This window comes from Acinonyx jubatus, chromosome D4, assembly GCF_027475565.1.
Source record: "Acinonyx jubatus isolate Ajub_Pintada_27869175 chromosome D4, VMU_Ajub_asm_v1.0, whole genome shotgun sequence".
Classification (NCBI taxonomy): domain Eukaryota; kingdom Metazoa; phylum Chordata; class Mammalia; order Carnivora; family Felidae; genus Acinonyx; species Acinonyx jubatus.
The window spans coordinates 86,633,457-86,652,780 of record NC_069391.1 but is presented as its reverse complement, the minus strand read 5'-3'; the positions used below and the strand labels follow the sequence as shown (position 1 = coordinate 86,652,780).

General features: G+C 38.4%; 1 pseudogene; it reads right to left on the bottom strand.

The window, feature by feature from the left end:
• Positions 1-5,693: 5,693 nt before the first annotated feature.
• Positions 5,694-18,596, bottom strand: LOC128312254 (26S proteasome regulatory subunit 10B-like; annotated as a pseudogene).
• Between the last annotated feature and the right edge of the window lie 728 nt (positions 18,597-19,324).

The following is a 19,324-nucleotide window of genomic DNA, read 5'->3' as shown; positions in this document are numbered from 1 at the left end:
ATATACACTTATAATGCATTAATAAATATGTCTAAACTTTTTGAACAATTCCTGGGTAGTCTACATTCAGTTACCTTTCTAAATATGGGGAGCCACCTGTTTAGATACAAAATGACAGATCACATCATGGTTTAGTGGTGGATTAAGTCTTCTGAGCATTAGATGAAAATGCAACAGTGAGAATTGCCTATGCTCAGACCAAAACGCAGCGATGCACTTGAGTCCAGTTTGAATTACAAGTTTGTCCTTATAGTGTAAGAACAAAAATACAGGAGACAGAGGAGTTGAGATGGCAGAGAATAGGGGGACCAGGATTTCCCTCAGCCCTCAAACACAGCTATGTTGAGGTCAGATCACTTGGAACATCCAGGAAATCAATCTGTGGAGTGACAGATCGCCACAGGTGGAGGGAGACAGCTTGGCGAGGACAGAGGTGTGAGTATATGAATTAGAGCTAAAATGGTGTAGGCACAAAGGGAAGGGAACCCCTTCTGTGGAGACACAAAAGAGACAGGCCGTGGAAGTGTGGTATTGTGCTAGTACAAGAGAAAAACCTCTCTGGACCAGGGACTGGGGAGCGGGGAATACGGACAGTGCCAGTTTCTATTTTGCAAATAGCTTCAGGAGCTGAAGATTGGAGTTTTCAGCCCACCTTGTGAGCACACTTCTGGTGGGGAGGGAGCTGGCCGGGGGTGCAGTAACAATCTCAGGGGCACACTGGGAGAGAACAGTTTCCTTTCTTGAGTACTGTGGGAACAGGGTTTATTGCCTCCCCAAGGATAAAAGACCCTGCAGGCACCAGCCAAAGGCCTTTTTTTTTTTTTAATTTTTTAAACATTTATTCATTTTTGAAAGACAGAGCATGAGCGGGGGAGGGGCAGAGAGAGAGGTAGACACAGAATCCGAAGCAGGTTCCCAGGGTCCGAGCTGTCAGCACGGAGCCCAACACGGGGCTCAAACTCACAAACTGTGAGATCATGAACTGAGTCGAAGTCAGCCCGCTTAACCGATTAAGCCACCCAGGCGCCCCTTTAGGCCTTTGATCAGCAAGGCTGAGTGGTGCTATGGCAGAACAGAATCTGCCAGGTGCAGGGCCCTTTGAGACATAGGGTTTTGAATTCCAGCCCAGCGCCTAGGACGGGTGGGGGACCACAGAGCAGGGCAAGCTGACTGCCACTATTCGGGGAGGGCTGCCTGAACAACATGGTTCAAGATACCAGGTCTGGGGAGGAGAGACTGGGGTGTCACCATAGCCATTGTTCTCCCCATCACCAACACTGCAGGGCTTCAGGGAACAATACAGCGGCCCCCAGTGGAGGTGGGACCTTTAACACTAAACCCTGCCCCTCCGTGCCTGGCAACTGCTTATCTACTAGAGTGAGACTGACAATGAGTGAACAGACAGCCTCTCCTCCAGACCAGCACAGCCACGGTCCCAGGCACCAACAGACAACTAACCTGTGGTTTTGTATGTTAGTCTGCTTGCCTTTTTTTTTTTTCTTCTCTTTTTCTTTCTACCTTCTTATTTCCTTTGGAATAAGGTTCATAGTTTCTGACTTGATTTTTGGTTAATTCCTATATATATATATATATATATATATAGTGTGGCACTTCCTCTAAAATTATAAAAATAGAATTACTCTAAGACCCAGCAATTGCACCACTATGAATTTATCCAAAAGAAACAGGAGTGCTGATTCGAAGGGGCACATGCACCCAATGTTTATAGCAGCGCTATCAACAATAGCCAAATTATGGAAAGAACCCAAATGCCCATCAACTGATGAATGGATATATACATATACTAGAATACTACTTGGTGATGAAAAAGAATGAATCTTGCCATTTGCAACAACAACGTGGATGGAACTGGAGGGTATTAAAAGTAATACTTTTAATAGTATTATTAACTAGCAAAGTAGCAAAGTAAATCAGTAAGGGAAAGACAAATATCACGTATTTATTCATATGTGGAATTTGAGAAACTTAACAGATGACCTTAGGGGAAACGAAGGAAAAATAAGATAAAAAGAGAGAGGGGGAAAACCATAAGAGACTCTCAAATACAGAGAACAAAGTGAGGGTTGCTAGAGGGTGTTGGGGCAGGGGGTGGGTGATGGGCACTGAGGAGAGCACTTGTTGGGATGAGCACTGGGTGTTGCATATAAGTGATGAATCACTGGAATCTACTCCTGAAGCTAGATTTAAGCTAGTTAGAAGTTAGCTACCTTGAGAACAATAAAAAGAATAAAAGTACAGTTTATTAGCATACTGATATACACACATGAAAAGTCTGAATTAGAAAAGTATGAGATTAATAACCAAGTGTGTTATTTGCATAGCTGTATATGTCCCTACTCACTTTAATATTTTGTATGTTAGGATGATTTAAATTTGTTCTTTGGTTTAATGTCTACCTTGTAATATTTATAATTGTGCTAGCAATGATTTTGTGCATTTGGAAGCAATACTCACATTTTTCTTACAGACTCCTTAGAACAATCCTGAAGCAGGAAAAAATGAATGGAAGCTGTGATACTTTGAGAGTAAGCAACTTTTTGAGGCTCCTTTATGTTACTTCCTAGTTAGTAGAGCTGGGTCAAGATTTTGATCCCAGCATCTTGTTCAATAACCCTCGGGTCAATAAAATCATGAGCTGAAATCATTCACACATATTTGTTTGGTGTTCATTGATTTGGTCTCTGCTTTGATTTCTACTTTGATTTGTTGGCTAGTAGTTGTTGGCTCTCAGCCCTAAATCTCCTGTATTTTTCTGTGATGTTGTTACTCGGATCCTGTACACCACATTTTGCCTTTACTAGCTGGCTTCCTGTTAGATTCTGCCAGTGGGGCACTAGAGAGAACCCTTTCCCCTCTTGCTCCCTATTTCTTTCAAAATCACCCAGCAGCATTTCTACCCATTAGCAGTGACAGCTTTTTTCATTTTATCCTCAACTCCCACAACAAGCATCATCTCCTTCCCTGAGAGATACCAATGCCAGCTGACTGCCACCCCTTCCTCAAAAATGTGAGCCCCATCTCTGTGGGGGCCCTTCCCCAAGCCCCTGTAGTACCAGCACCAGCTGGGCAGACAATACATTCTCCTCAGAGATCTGGGTCCCCACTCCATGGGTGCCCTTCCTCTAAGCTTCCATGTTCTGATAACCTTAAAGTCTTTCCTTTGTGTAGGCATGGTAGCTGCCTCCTAAAGTTTGTTTTATGTGTTGTTTTGTTTTGTTTTCTAATCTCAGTGTTACTTTGCTATTTGAGTTCTTTTTTGGTCCTCTAATACAAATCTAACTCTTTGTGTTAAATTTACTCTTCAAATACCTGATGTGATTCATGTTTTCTTGGGTGGGCTTCAATGATAAAGCCCCTGACATTGGTTTAGAAAGTGGTTTTGAATTGTTTTAAGGCAAGGATGGTAGTAAACGGACTTCATCTCAAATGGAAATTCCAAATGCTTAGTAGTGGCTTGCCCATTTGCAAGTCAATCCTGGCCCAGATTACCATTACCGGTATGGATGCCTTTCCTTTTGTAGAATGTAAATGGAGTCATACAGTACATACTCATGCTGGGCTAATTTCACTCAGCATAAGGTTTCTCAGATACATCTGTGTTGTTGCACGAATCAGTAATTTGTTCAATTTTGGTGTAGCATTCCATTACATTAGGAATAAAGCTGCTATGAAATTCATGTACAAGTTTTACTGTGAACGTGTTTTTATTTCTCTTGGGTAAATCTGTGGGAGTGGCAATGCTGTGGCATATGATAAATGTATATTCAACTTCATAAGAAATTGTCAAGTGATTTTCCAAAGTGAGCTCCAGTTGTCCCACCTTTTCACCAACACTTAGTATTATCAGTCTTTCAAATTTTTATGTTTATATCTTTTACAAACCTGAGTTTTGAATATATTTAGCCATAAAGTGCAAAAGACTGGATCTTGACTTACATATGTCTTGACATAGTCTTTTCAATTTTAGCTAGTGTAGTGAGGATGTTGTACTATCTTACTGTGGTTTTAATTTGCATTTCTTCATGAGTAATGGTGTTGAGCCTCCTTTCATATGCTTATTGGCCATTCACACATCTCCTTTTATAAGGTGTTTGTACAAATATTTTGTGTCGTTTTAGTTTTTTTTTTTATGAATGAATTGTAAGGACTTCATAAATTTTGTTTGCTTTGTTTCAGGAGAATTTAATGATTCATCCCTTACATAGAATACCCAGGGCTCACGCCAACAAGTGCCCTCCCTAATGCCCATCACCCCACTCAACACCCCTCCAGCAACCCTCAGTCTGTTCTCTGTATTTAAGAGTCTCTTAATGGTTTGCCTCCCCATCTTATTTTTCCTTCCTTTCTCCTATGTTCATCCGTTTTGTTTCTTAAATTCCATGAGTGAAATCATACATTTATCTTTCTCTGACTGACTTATTTCACATAGCATAATACATTCTAGTCCTATCCATTTGTTGCAAATGTCAATATTTCATTCTTTTTGATCACCAAGTAATATTCCATTGTGTGTGTATGTGTGTGTGTACACACACACCATATCTTCTTTATCTGCTCATCAGTTGATGGACATTTGGGCTCTTACCATAACTTGGCTATTGTTGATAGTGCTGCTATATAAACATTGGGGTGCATGTGCCCCTTTGAATTAGCATTTTTGTATCCTTTGGACAAATTCCTAGTAGTGCAATTGCTGGGTCTATTTTTAATATACTATTTTCCATACTGTTTTTCAGAGTGGCTGCACCAGCTTGCATTCCCACCAGCAGTGCAAAAGGGTTCCCCTTTCTATGCATTGTCACCAACATCTGTTGTTTCCTGAGTTGTTAATTTTAGCCATTTTGACATGTGTGGGGTGGTATCTCATTGTGGTTTTGATTTGTATTTCCCTGATGATGAGTGATGTTGCACATCTTTCCATGTGCCTGTCAGCCTCAGGAGGTCTTCTTTGGGAAAGTGTCTGTTCACATCTTTTGCCCATTTTTTCACTGGATTATGTGTGGTTTTTTGGGTGTTGAGTTAGATAAGTTCTTTATAGATTTTGGATACTAACTCTTTTTCTGATACTTTATTTGCAAATAACTTCTCCCATTCTGTAGGTTGTGTTTTAGTTTTGTTAATTGTTTTCTTTGCTGTGCAGAAACTTTTATCTTGATGAGGTTCCAATAGTTCATTTTTGCTTTTATTTCCCTTCCCTTTGGAGACATGTCAAGTAACAAGTTCCTGCAGCTGAGGTCAAAGAGGTTGTTGCCTGTTCATAAATTCTTCATGCACGTCCTTTGTCAGCTATAGGAAAAGCAAATATTTTCTCCCACTCTGTGATTTGCTTTTCATTCCCTTAAAGTATCTTTAAAAGAGAAATTTTAAATTATGATGAAGTTCAATTTATCAATTTTTCTCCTATAACTGGGGTACTTTGCATTTTGTAGCTAGCAAATCTTTGCCAATTTTGTTACAATATTCTAAATTTTCCTCTAGAAGTTTTATAGTTTTAGCTTTTATGTTAGGTCTATAACCCATTTGAGATGATTTTTGTGTATGGTGAAAATAGAGGCCAAGGTTCATTTTTTCCAAGTGGCTAACCAGTAGTTCCAGCACATTGATTGTAAGACTGTTCTGTCATCCAGTCACCTTGGCATATCTTACAAAAATCAAATGACCATACGTATGATACGGTATTCCATTTCATTAATCTCTACATTTATTCTTATGTTGACATTACACTGTCTTATTACTATGGCCTTATTTTAAGTCTTAAAATCAGGTAGTCTAAGTTCTCCCACCTTTGTTTTCTTTTTTAAAAATTGTATTGCCAGGGTGCCTCCTGTTTGGCTCAGTTGGTTAAGTGTCTGACTCCTGATCTCAGATCAGGTCTTGAGCTCAGGTCTTGCTTGAATTCAGCATTGTGAGTTCAGGCCCCTTGGTGGGCTCTGCATTGGGTGAGGAGTGTACTTTAAATAAATAAATAAATAAATAAATAAATAAATAAACAAACAAACAAACAAATAAAAATAATTGTATTGGCTATTCTTGGTCCTTGCTATTTCCATATAAATTTTAGATCTGTTCATTTTTATAACATTTTGCTGAGATTATGATTGGTACTGCACTGAACCTATAGATCATTTTGAGAATTGAGTTTTCTGATGTATGAACGTGGTATGTCTTTCCATTTAGAAATAAAATACTTAGGGATACACTTAACAGGATATTTGTAAGTACTGTACACTAAAAATTACAAAATAGTGTAGACCATTTTTTGGCCTTCAATTTCAACATGATTTTGTAGTTTTTAATGTACAGTACTTACAAATATCTTGTTAAATGTATCCCTAAGTATTTTATTTCTATGTTATTTTAAGTGGTATTTTGAATAATTTTACTTTTTAATTGTTGCTAGTATATAAAAATAGTAAATTTTTGTATTTTGGTCATCCTACAATATAATAAATTCACTTAGTAGGTCTAGTAGGTTTTTTGTTTTGTTTTGTTTTGTTTTATAAATTGCTTAGGATTTTCTACACAAATAATGTCATCTATGGGTAGAGGCAATTTTATTTCTTCCTTTCCAATATGAGGTCTTTTAGTTCTGTTTTCATCCTCATTGCATTGCCCAGGACCTCCAGTACAATGTAGACTAAGGAGTGAACATCCTTGCCTTGTTCCAGTCCCAGGGGGAAAGCATTCATTCTTTTACCACTAAGTGTGATATTAGCTTCATTTTTGCAGATGCACTTTATCCAATTGAAAAAGTTCCCTTCTATTCCCAGTTTGCTGAGGGTTTTTTATCATGAGTATTGAATTTGTTTACTGCTCTCTCTGCATATGAGATGATTATATAGGTTTTCTTCTTTATCTTGTCAATATGGTGTATATTTCATTGATTTTTTTGAAGGTTAAACTAACTTTGTATTCCTCAGATAAAATCTAAAGTATCTGTGGTGACATATTCATATTTTTTCCCTTTTTCCTGGATCTTTTTGCTACCCATTAAGGGTTTTTGTGTCAATACTCATAAGAAATATTGGTGTATAGTTTTCTTTTATCTTTTTGTTTCTGGTATTAGAGTAATGGGGGCCTCGTGAAGGTAGTAGGGAAGTGTTGGCTTTTATTTTCATAAAGAATCTGTGTAGGATTATCGTATTTCTTCTTTAATTCCTGAAATTTACAGAGACTTTGGATTCAAGTTTTTAACTATATTTTTTTTAATGTTTGTTTTTTGTTTACTTATAGAGACTGTGAGTAGGGAAGGGGCGGGGGGGGGGGGGGGAGAAAGAATCCCAAGCAGGTTCTGTGCTGTCAGCATGGAGCCTGAGGTGGGTCTCAATGTCACCGTGAGATCATGACCTGAGCTGAAATCAAGAGTTGGCCACTTAAACACTGAGCCACCCAGGCATCCTTTTAAGTTAAAAATTTTTTAGTCTATTTGGCATTTTTTCTTTCAAGAAATCAGTTGTGTCTAAGTCCTTAGTCATATTTATTGGCATAAAGTTCATATTTCCTTCATGATCCTTTAAATGTTAGTAGGGTATGAATAATAACCTCTTTAATTACCGATTTTGGTCATCTATGTCCTTTTAAACTTTTTCTCTTGATAATTCTACCTGAAGTTTATCAACTGTATTGATATTTTCAAAGCAGCAGCTTTTGCTTTCACTTGTATTCCTTCATTTTTTTTTTTTTTGTTTTGTTTTGTTGAATTATACTTCTAGCTTTAGTTCTTCCTCTTTACTTACTTGAATTTAATTTCTGGTGCAATTGGTGTCTCAGTTGGTTAGGCCCCTGACTCTTGATTTCAGCTCAAGAAATCAATGTGGGATCAAGCCCCACATTGTGCTAGGCATGGAGTCTTCTTGGGGTTCTCTCTCTCTCTGCTCCTCCCCCACTTGTGCTCTCACTCCCAAAATAAATGAAAAACATTTTTAAAATGTCCTTTGTTTTCTTGTTTCTGAAGTTATTTATACTTTTCTTCCTTATTAATAGAGGAATCTAAAGCTATAAATGTCACTCTTATCACAGCTTACCTGCATACGTATTTTTATGTTTTCATTACAATTATTTTGAAAGTAGGTTTTATGCCCAACATGAGGCTTGAACTCATGAACATGAGATTAAGAGTCATATGCTCTACCGAGTCAGCCAGGTGCACCTACAAAATATTTTTTATTTTCTCTTGTATTTTTTCTTTGACTCAGTTTAAGTGTCCTGTGTTTCACAGCATGTACTGAATATCTTCCTTTTATTGATTTGTTACGTTGTTGACAGAGAAGAATATTAATCTTTCAAGATTTGTTGAGAATTGTTGTATGGCTCAGCAAATGCTTCATCTTGATGATTATTCTATGTGTACTTGATATGTGTATTCTGCTCTCGTTGGGTGGAGTGTTCTATAAATGTCATTTAGGCCAAGTTGGTTGATTTGCATTGTGTTCAATGTCCTATATATTTACTGATCTTGCTCTCATCTTACTGCTTTGTCAATTAAAAGTGTTGAAATTTCTAGAACTGTGTATTTGTTGATTTGTCCTTTTAGATTACTTATATTTCATGTCTTTCAAAATGCTGATAATACTAGGCGCATGCCATGTCTTCTTGACAAATTGCTTTTGGTTATTATATCTCCCTTTATCATATTCCTGATATTCATATAGTCACTCCCAACTTGATTAGCATTTATATTGTATATAATTCTTCCATCTTTTTTGTTTGTTTGTTTTTGAAGTAGGCTCCACACCCAGTGCAGAGCCCACTGCAGGACTTGAACTCACAATGTTGGGATTGAGACCGGAGCTGAGATCAAGAGTCCAATGCTTAACCAACTGAGTCACCCAGGTACCCCTCCACCTGTTTGCTTCTTACGTATCTTCATCTTTAACATTGGTCCCTTGTGAACAGCATGTAATTGGTTCTTGCCTTCTCACTGAATTTGACAATATGATTTGTATTTGGAATGTTTAGATCATTGATTAATTTAATTATCAATATGATTTGGGTTTAAATCTACGCTCCTGCTATTTTGTATTTGTCTCATTTGATCTTTATTTTTCTCTCCTTGCATTCTATTGGGGTGATTTTTTTTAATAATTCCATTTTATCTCCTATATTACTTAGCTATTTCTCTTAATTTTTGATATTTAGTAGTTAGATAATTTTGATATTTAGTAGTTGCTCTAGAGCTTACAATATACATCTTTATCGCAGATTACCTTCAAATAATAATATATCACTTCACAGGCAGTTTAAGACTTTTTCAGCAATATATTTAATTTCTCCGTCCTGTCTTTTCTATTTGTTATATCTTTTACTCTACATCTATTACAAATTGCATAATAAATTTTCATTACTTTGTTTTAAATAATTTTTATTCATACATTTTTAATCATTATTGCCATCGCATACATACATCTATAACTGATTATTAAGTCAATGTGTCATGTAGCCATCAAAAATCTCCAATCCAATTGATACTTTAGCTTCTTGGAATTCAGGTTTGTAGTCCAATCTAGACTTTAGCTACTCAAAACCAGCTACTTCTGATTGCTTTCATGAAGTGTTTCTATACTACCAACTCATGATCGGTATGAATTATAAATATGCCTGCTTCAGTGCAAACATTTTTCAGGTCTGCTCCATTACAGCCATCTGAAAACCTTATAAATGTTTCTAATAATCTATTTTATCATGCTTTGTAATGGTACCTCTGTAGATTTGGGGGATATCTAACCTTGCTTATAAATAAATGTATATTTTTTCTATTTATCTGGAGACAGCAAAGCAGAATCCACTGCACTTGTTGATAGCCATGATCATTTTAACTATGCAGAGTATCACATCCATCCATTTGAGTAACTCATAAAGTCCTCTCAACCTATCAGCTGAAGTACTTCCAGGAGACCAGTATCCACCAATGGCATTTTTTTTTAATCCATAAAAATGATGCATGACTGATGATTCCTAATGTAAACATTTCTTTGATCAAATGGGCGCTTTCACCAGTGTACTTGTCTACAGTACAACCGTACACTACGATTAAGATATTGCATTCCAGTTGGCTAACAGCAGCTCTTGCCATTAGTGTTTTTCCTGTTGGCCCAGATAACAAACAGCTTTTTGGAGATATTATTCCTATAGTGGAATAATTCTAGGTTTGTAAGAGGTACTTGTATTGCCTCTGAATTCTCTGATCTGTTCAGATAATCCCTCCACCTCAGAAAAAGAAATATTCCTTACATCCTTATGAGACATGCTGTAAGATCAGTGAATCTTGGTAAATATCGATGTAATCATATCCAAAGCAACTCTTGTTCCTGGATGCTGCTTTTTTCAAGCTAACCATGACAACTGACAATATATTTTGGCTCTTTTAACAACGAATTTTTCAATTAACTTCTAAAGTACTTCACGCAGTTTGACCCGACTTGGGTGATTGTAGGTCCTTCGGTCATTTTCAGACTTTTCATACTGATCGGTAAGTTCTTTCAATTGCTCCCTTAACTGTTTAAGACTGTTGTTGGTCTTCTTGTGCTCCACCATCTTTTTTGCGACAGCACTGAAGCTCAGGATCTCTATGGTCTGCCCTGATGAGATGTCATCACTCATAGGGGATGCCAAGAATGGCCATGGCCATTGGGGTGGAAGAAGTGGAATGAAGGAGGAGAGGAGCACTGGAAAGTGGGGGATGGATGGCTCTGCTCAATCCAATTCTCTTTCATGGAAATCAGAAATAAAACATTTTATATTTGCCCTCATATTCACCAAAGGCTCTCTATATTTCTTTGTTGTAGGATCAAGTTCCCATGTGATGTAATTTTCTGTCTGAAGAATATCCTTTATTATTTCTGGGAGTACAAGTAAGTGGATAGATCTTCTCACCTTTGATTTTCTTTACATTTTATTTATTTTTGAGACAGAGAGAGAGAGAGAGAGAGAGAGAGCGAGCACAAGTGGGGGACAGGCAAAGAGAGAGGGAGACACAGGATCCGAAGCAGGCTCCAGGCTCTGAGCTGTCAGCAGAGAGCCCGATGCAGGGCTTGAACCCACGAACCGTGAGATCATGACCTGAGCCAAACTCAGTTGCTTAACCGACTGAGCCACACAGGCGCCCCTGATCTTCTTAAAAAGTCTTTAAGGATTTTTAAAATATAATTCTAAGTTAACAGTTTATAACGTGCCCTGATGTATTATGTACATTCTGCTTAAGATTCATGATCTTCTTGACTTTGTAGGCTTATTGTTTGGAATTTAGAAAATTTCATTCTTTAAATAATTTTTAAATTTCCCTTCCCCTTTTATTTTGGGGCTCTAGGGCACAGATGTTATACTGCCTGATAGTAACCCACAGGACAGTGAGACTGGTTTGTTGTTGTTTTTCTCATTGTGCTTCAGTCTAGATACCTTCTATTGTTGAAACTATCGCAAGGCTCACATCATTTATTTCCCTTCCCTTAGGGATCACAGTTGAGCCAATTATCCAATGTCTGTATTTAGATGTTTCCTATTTGACCAGTTTTCTAGTTGCTTATAGGGGAAGGGCACATCTGGTTCAAGATCCTCCATCATGGCCAAAAGCAGAAATTTTAGCTACATTAAAAAAAAAAAAGGTAATCAAACCAGACATGGGTGTACCATCAAATTACCAGTTTTGACTAGTAATTTCACTTTAAACTTCAGTGAGAATAGTTAATCAGAGGAAAATGCTCTCGTGTTTCTACTACCAAATCTAAAACCTACTTGTATTTACCCCATTTTACCATCTTCCCTCTAGTTACAAATGGAGACGTGTCCCTGATGAATTAAAGACTCATTTTTCTCTTGTGCTTTGGATCCCATTCAAAATTTCACTCCTTTTAAAATTCTCACTCCATCGGTCTCTTTCTTCATGGCTCACCCCATCAGCATATAAACTTGATGTACTATCTCTCAAATAAAAATCAAGAATTTTCTCTTCTTGTCCACTATCACTTTATTTTCCCGTTCCCCTTCATGGAAAAACTTCTCAAAGAGTGATCTACAGTTACTGTCTTTACTTCCTTACCAACCTCATAACCTCTTCAACCTGATCCAGTCTGGAAGCTGTCCTCCAACTATACTGAATTTACCCATCAGTTCATTGTGGCCAATTCACAAAGCTCCTATTACTTGATGCTTCAGTAAACACATTTAAAATGATGGACCACTTTTTCCCACTTAAACCCATTTCTCTTGCTTTCATGAAATTCGACCCTGCTTGTTTTCCTCTTATTTCACTGACCACTCTTTGTCTTTCTTTGCTGACTCATCCTCAACCTAACCTCTAAATATTAGATTGTCTCAGGTCCCGATCCTCTATTCATTTCCTTTCTGTAACAACACTTCCTTATGTTACCTTAACTATATCCATTATTTTAAATGATTACCTACATGACATCTCTACTTGGAAAAATAATGGACATCTTAACATGTCCCAAATGGAATTCTGTCCAAATTCCCTCCTCCCCCACATAAATAAATAGCTCATCCATAAACCAAAACCAAGGAAACATTCTTGATTTGTTCCTGTCATTTCTTCCACCCAATCCATCACTTGGACCCATTTCTACTTTTTTCCATTTCTTTCCACACCTCCCTAGTCCTGAAAGTACAAGATACTTTCAGGGAATGAATGGTGAATAAACCAGTTTGGCTGGGTTGGAAATTACTGTTGAGGAGTATTAAGAGATAAATCTAGGTAAGTCAGTTTGGGACTCATGTTGGAGGACTTGGAATGACAAACAGAAGCCTAGTTTCTGGGAGAACAGAGGGAGTTATCCCTCCTGGGGATAATTCTCCTGAAAAGTGGTACTTTTTCAGTAATTTAAAGTATGTTGACATAACGGTTGTTAAGATTATGATAAAAAGATGCTAGTGAAAGCAGTATGAAAGTAATATCAGGAGCCAAGTGGAAAAGGTGGTCAAAGGATTGTGTCTTTTAAAAAGGGGGGAAACACTTTCTTCCTCTCCAACCCACAGGGCAAGCCCTACACCTATTGATGTTAAACTATGGCTCTGCCTCTAGTGACAGTCTGGGGTGCTGGACTTCATGCTCTAAGGAATGGGAAGAGGTGTAAAGCCTGAGCAGAAAAGGGATATGGTTAAAACTGTGCTATGGGTAGAAAGACCTGACAGTGATGTGCAGGACTGAGAAGGTAGGAAGACTAATTAGGTTATTACGATAGTCCAGGTATGACAGGGGACTGGTGAAGAATACAGTGAGAAGAAAGAATGAAAAGAGAGTGCAAGAGATAAAAACCATAGTCAAAGGTTTTTACTCAGGGGTTCTGAGCTCTGATGACTTAAGAGAACTGTGTTGTCATTGTTAAGACTAAGTACCTTAGGAAAAGAAACTCTTGGGGAGAAAATAGGGTGAGTTCTGAGAGCTTTGAACTGCTAGGTGTGAACAGTTCTTAGTACGGCTTTAGCTGGTGTAATTCTCTGGGTCATTCAACATCATACAAAATAGATTTGCAATCTTGGTTCTAGGTTAACATTTCCCAGATTACTGATTTGATTCAAATATATTAAATACCCACCTGCTATATTATATGCATAACTGATGCTGCTTCATTTTTTACCTACCACTTATTTTCCTGTACTGTTCATCACAAGTAACATTGTTTTAGAGGTGTGTTGCTGCTTCATGTTCTGCTTTATTCCCCTGGATATATTTGCAAGTTGTCTTTTCAAAGCTAAGGATACAGGGGCACCTGGGTGGCTCAGTCGCTTAAGTGTCTGACTTCAACTCAGGTTGTGATCTCATGGCTTGTAAGTTTGAGCCCCGTGTTAGGCTCTGTGCTGACAGCTCGGAGCCTGGAGCCTGTCTCAGATTCTGTGTCTCCCTCTCTCTCTCTCTGCCCCTCCCCTGCTCATGCTCTGTCTCTATCAAAAATAAACATAAAAAAATTTTTTTAAGCTAAGGATACTTCTTGGTCCCTCCTCAATTAAAAATCCCATATATCTGAACATATTTGTTCACCAACAATGTTTAGCATACGCCTCCATGGTAGGTCCTCAAAAAAAGGTTTGTTAAAAGATTAAATAAGTTTATGGTTTGCTTACAATCCTGGCTCACTTCTTTAAAAATAAGGTAATGTAGCATGTTGAGTATAAAAAGCATTAAATCAGGGGCGCCTAGGTGGCTCAAATTGGTTAAATGTTCAACTTTTGATTTTAGTTCAGGTCGGGATTCTCACGGTGCATGAGTTCAAGCCCCATGCTGAGCTCTGTGCTGACAGTGAAGAGCCTGCTTGGGATTCTCTCTCTCTTCCCCTCTCCCACTCACTCATGCGCATGTGTGTGCACTTTCTCTCTCTCTCTCAAAATAAATAAATAAACATTAAAAAAAATTTTTTTAAAGCATCAGAGCCAGAAGACCTGGGCTCTAGCCTGGCTCTGCTCCTGACCAAATCTGTGACATTTGCAAGTTAAGGTAATTTCCTTGGATTTGGCTTCTATAGCCATAATACGGTTTCATCTAAATGTTGGATTCTCTTATCACATTTCAGTAATACTTCTTCATGTAGCAATTATGGTCACTTTGGAAAATATGGTTCAGTTCTTCAAGCAACCAAAGATATGTCTTGACTTGAGAATGTACTATTTATTTACTTAAATTTTTTTCCCCTAAGTTTATTTCTTTTGAGAGAGAGAGAGAGAGAGAGAGAGAGCGAGCAAGGGAGGAGCAGAGAGAGAATCCCAAGCAGGCACTCAATCTCACAAACCATGAGATCATGACCTGAGCTGAAAGCAAGAGTCAGATGCTTAATGGAGTGAGGCACCCAAGTGCCCCAAGAGTGTTCAATTTAAATAATGCTTCCTTGTATTGTGGCAGAGTACTCTCACAGACAAAGGTCGCCTAGTCCAAACTTTTTAAAAATCCATTTACTTTCTTTCTTTTTTTAATTTATCCATTCTAGTGAGACAGAGACAGCATGAGTGCGGGAGGGGCAGACAGAGAAGAAGAGAGAGAGAATCCTAAGCAAGCTCTGAGCTGCCAGCACGGAGCCTGACGCAGGGCTCGAACTCATGAAACCATGAGACCGTGACCTGGGCCGAAACCAAGAGTTGGATGCTTAACTGACTGACCCACGCAGGTGCCCCCCAAATTCACTTACTTTCAACTTTCTTTCATCATCCAGCAAAAAGTAATATTATCCCTTATACTGCTCCTTCTGTAAAGACTTACTTTCTACAGCTTATCAAATTATTGTCCACTTAAATTCCTTTGTTTGGAGCATGGGATGTGCAGTAATACAACTAAAAATATATTCAAATAACATCCACTGGGAACTGAAATGATTTTGTCTTGCTACCTGGGCTGTATAACCATGAGTCACTGCAGAAAGCTTATCTATTTTTTTTTTGTTTATTTATTTTTGACAGAGAGAGACAGAGCATGAGCAGGGGAGGGGCAAAGAGAGAGGGAGACACAGATTCTGAAGCAGGCTCCAGGCTCTGAGCTGTCAGCACAGAGCCCGACGCGGGGCTTGAACTCACAGACCGCGAGATCATGACCTGAGCCGAAGTCGGACGCTCAACCGACTGAGCCACCCAGGCGCCCCAGAAAGCTTATCTATTTTATTGCTGCTTTATATGTATGCTACCAAAGCTGCGAAAGGCAACAGAGTGAAACGGTTCTAAACCCTGGCATTGGAGTCAGACTGCCTGTGTTCAAAATGCAGCACCTCTTCCTTCTACATGTGGGACTTGGAATTTATTGTATATTGCTAAACTTAAGTTTCCACACACTTAAAATGAGAAAAATAATAGTGCCTGCCTAAGAATTGTATGGATAAAATGAGATAATCAATGTAAGAGGATCCTAACTGTTCCCCAAGTGATACACAGATTTAATGCAATCCCTATCAAAATCCCAACATATGCAAAAATCTATATTTTTTTTGCAGAAACAGAATAACCTAAAATTCATATGGAATTTCAAGGGACATCAAAAAGCCAAAATAATTTTGAAAAAGAACAACAAAGTTGGAAGTCTCACACTTCCTGGTTTCAAACTTACTACAGAAGCTACTGGTCATCAATACAGTATGGTACTGGCATCAGGGCAAATAGGCTAATGGAATAAAACAGAAATAAACTCTCACATATATGATCAAATGATTTTCAACAAGGGTGCCCCAAGATTACTCAGTGGGAAAGGACACTCTTCAACAAATGCTGCTGGGAAAACTGGAAATCTGTATGCAGAAAGAGGAAGTCAGACCCTTACCTTACACCATGTGGAAAAATTAACTCAAACTGGATTGAAGACATAAATGTAAGAGCCAAAGCTATAAAACACTTAGAAGAAAACATAGGGAAAAAGTTTCCTGACACTGGGTTTGGCAATGATTTCTTAGATATGACACCAAAAGAAGAGATAAATTGGAATACAATGAAATTGAAAACTTGTGCTTCACAGGACACAGTCAAGAGAGTAAAATGGCAACCCACAGAATGAGAAAAAATACTTGCAAATTACAGATCTCATGAGGGGTTAATATCCAGAATATAAAAAGAACTCCTACAACTTAAAAAAGTTCAATTTTAAAACGAGCAAAGGACTTAAACAGACATTTCCCCAAAGAAGATGCACAAATGGCCAAAAAAGTGCACATTAAAAGATGCTCAACATCATCCATCATTAGTGAAATGCAAATCAAAACCACATTGCTGTAACACTTCAGACCACACCCTATGGCTACCAAACGAAACCAAACAAAAAGTGTAGTGTTTTTTTAATCAAAAATGAGTACTTGGTCTTCTGGGTCAATTTCACAGCATACATATGATCTTTATTTGGCCTTGCTTCTTTCCTTTTCCCCTGTGGAAATTTCATTTTGGCTTTATATACAGTTACATGACATGGCTTTAATATCAAAAAGTACTTTCTTATTATCTCCTTGTATAACTAAGAAGCAAAACTGTTAATGCTGCATATGATCAAAATACGCTATGTTAAATTAAGTTTTTAACAGGATTATTATATCTGATTGACTTATTGTGAGATGTAAAAGACAAGACAACAAAATGATACTCAGGGATTTATCTCCAACTGAAGAAGACCAAAGTTTTGTATCTATTAAGGAAAACCTTTCAACTCAGGTTAAAATCACACGACTTTTTAGAAAGATCACATGCCAGCTAATTGTTAGTTCAGATACACTATTTGGAATATTTCTCCCTCATCTTCTCCACCATGAAATTTTAAAAGCACTGCATATGTTTATGTGCTGCGTGTATTTTCTAAACTTAAAAAGAGTAAGACTTTTCATCTTCCAATACCAATATTCACCCTCTTAGAGGTGACAGCTCTTGAAAAAGCATGTTCTAAAGAGAAGCAGTATATGAAACCTTAACTCTCATACTAAATCCAGGCCCAAGATACCTTCTTATGGTTTCTTGCTATCTGAGATCGGGGCCACATCAAACTGGGTTCCCTGAAAACACCATGATTATGGATAATATCCTCAGAGCTTCAGCGTCACTAAATTTTTTTTTTACCTCAGCTTTGTTTGAAAGTTTATTTAACAGAGAATTCTAAGTTGATATACCATTGTGATTCATTTTCACATAAGGCTATCCAGGATTCCTTTGCCCATATCCATATTTTATTCTTTACTCTCAATACATGAGTGGGATTTAGGATTTTACCAAGTCACTTAAGAGGTGATGGCTTCACTACTACGACTATTAACATGAATTACTTGACGCAACTTGAAAGTTGTAGGTAGCTTGCAGTGTTAGTACTGATAAGTGAGTACATAGGTAGGGAGATCTGAAGTGATATACATGCTCACGCTCTGTGTCTCTCTGTCTCTCAGTAATAAATAAACGTTTAAAAAAATTAAAAAAAAAAAGAAATTTCTTCCTCTGTAATAGTAGTTTGGGAAAGACATGGGGCCTCTTTTAGGAATTACAATGGTATACTCAGAGTTTTGGAATCTAACATTCAATCCAAGTCCTTTAATTCTTTTTTTTTTTAATGTTTGTTTATTTTAGAGACAGACAGACAGAGTGAGTGGGGGAGGGGCAGAGAGAGAGGCAGACACAGAATCCAAATCAGGCTCCAGGCTCTGAGCTGTCAGCACAGAGCCCGACACGGGGCTCAAACTCATGAGCCATGAGACCATGACCTAGCTGAAGTCGGATGCTCAACCAACTAAGCCACCCAGGCGCCCCAATCCAAGTCCTTTAATAAAAAGGCAGGATTCAGCTTCAGTTTTCCCTGTCAACAATACCTTTACTCATATTATCAGTAACTCCTACTCAACAAGTTGCAATGCACTTAACCAATAACAGAAAGGAAAAGAAGTGATACCAGGAGATTCATACTATCCTCAAAATTCCTGATTGAAACATGGATTTAAAACATTTTTTAAAGAGAGAGAGGCAGGGTGCCTGGGTGGCTTAGTCACTTAAGCGTCCGACTTCAGCTCAGGTCATGATCTCATGGTTTGTGGGTTCAAGGCCTGCGTTGGGCTCTGTGCTGACAGCTCAGAGCCTGGAGCCTGCTTTGGATTCTGTGTCTCCCTCTCTCTCTGCCCCTCCCCTGCTCACACTCTGTCTCTCCCTCCCTTTCTCCCTCCCTCGGAGATAAATGAACATTTAAAAAAATTTCTTTTAAAAGAGGGATAGTCTGGGATAGTTTTCCCGGGTTTCTCCCAGTTTACAGGAGGTATACATGTTATTAAACTGTTGTTTTTCTCCTGTTAACCTTTTTTTTTTTTTTTAATAGTGGTGGGATCTCACCCAAGAACATAGAAAGGGAGAGGGAAATTCTTTTTCCTTCCCTACAGTTCAGTGACTCATGATGGGACATGCCCTCTGGAGCCTGCAGATAAGTATCCTGGAAAACTGGCAGAAGCTGTTAAAGGAAATGCTTCTTCTTATTTAAATACCTGCTTGCACCATGGAGGCCTGAGATTTCACCTGAGCCACCTCCTCCTGAAATGAGACCCAACTTGTTAACCAATCTAATCTATTCTCAAGACTGAGGAAAGCACTGCTGTTTGTAGCAGGCATCATGGCTTCAAGGTGCCGCCCAGGCCCTCAGGACTTGTGGTCCCAAGGGAGTCGCCACGGTGTGCTCCGTGGCATCTGGAGGTGTTCCTACAGATGATGAGCAGGCTTCTAGGCTAGAGAGGGAGGTCATGATGGCTGCACAGAAGGCACTGGACCCATACAATATACTAGCCCCAAAGGCAGCTTCAGGCACCAAGGAACACCCTAATTTAGTCCCATCTATCACCAACAAGCATCTGTGAAGAGGACAACAGTGCCCTCATCT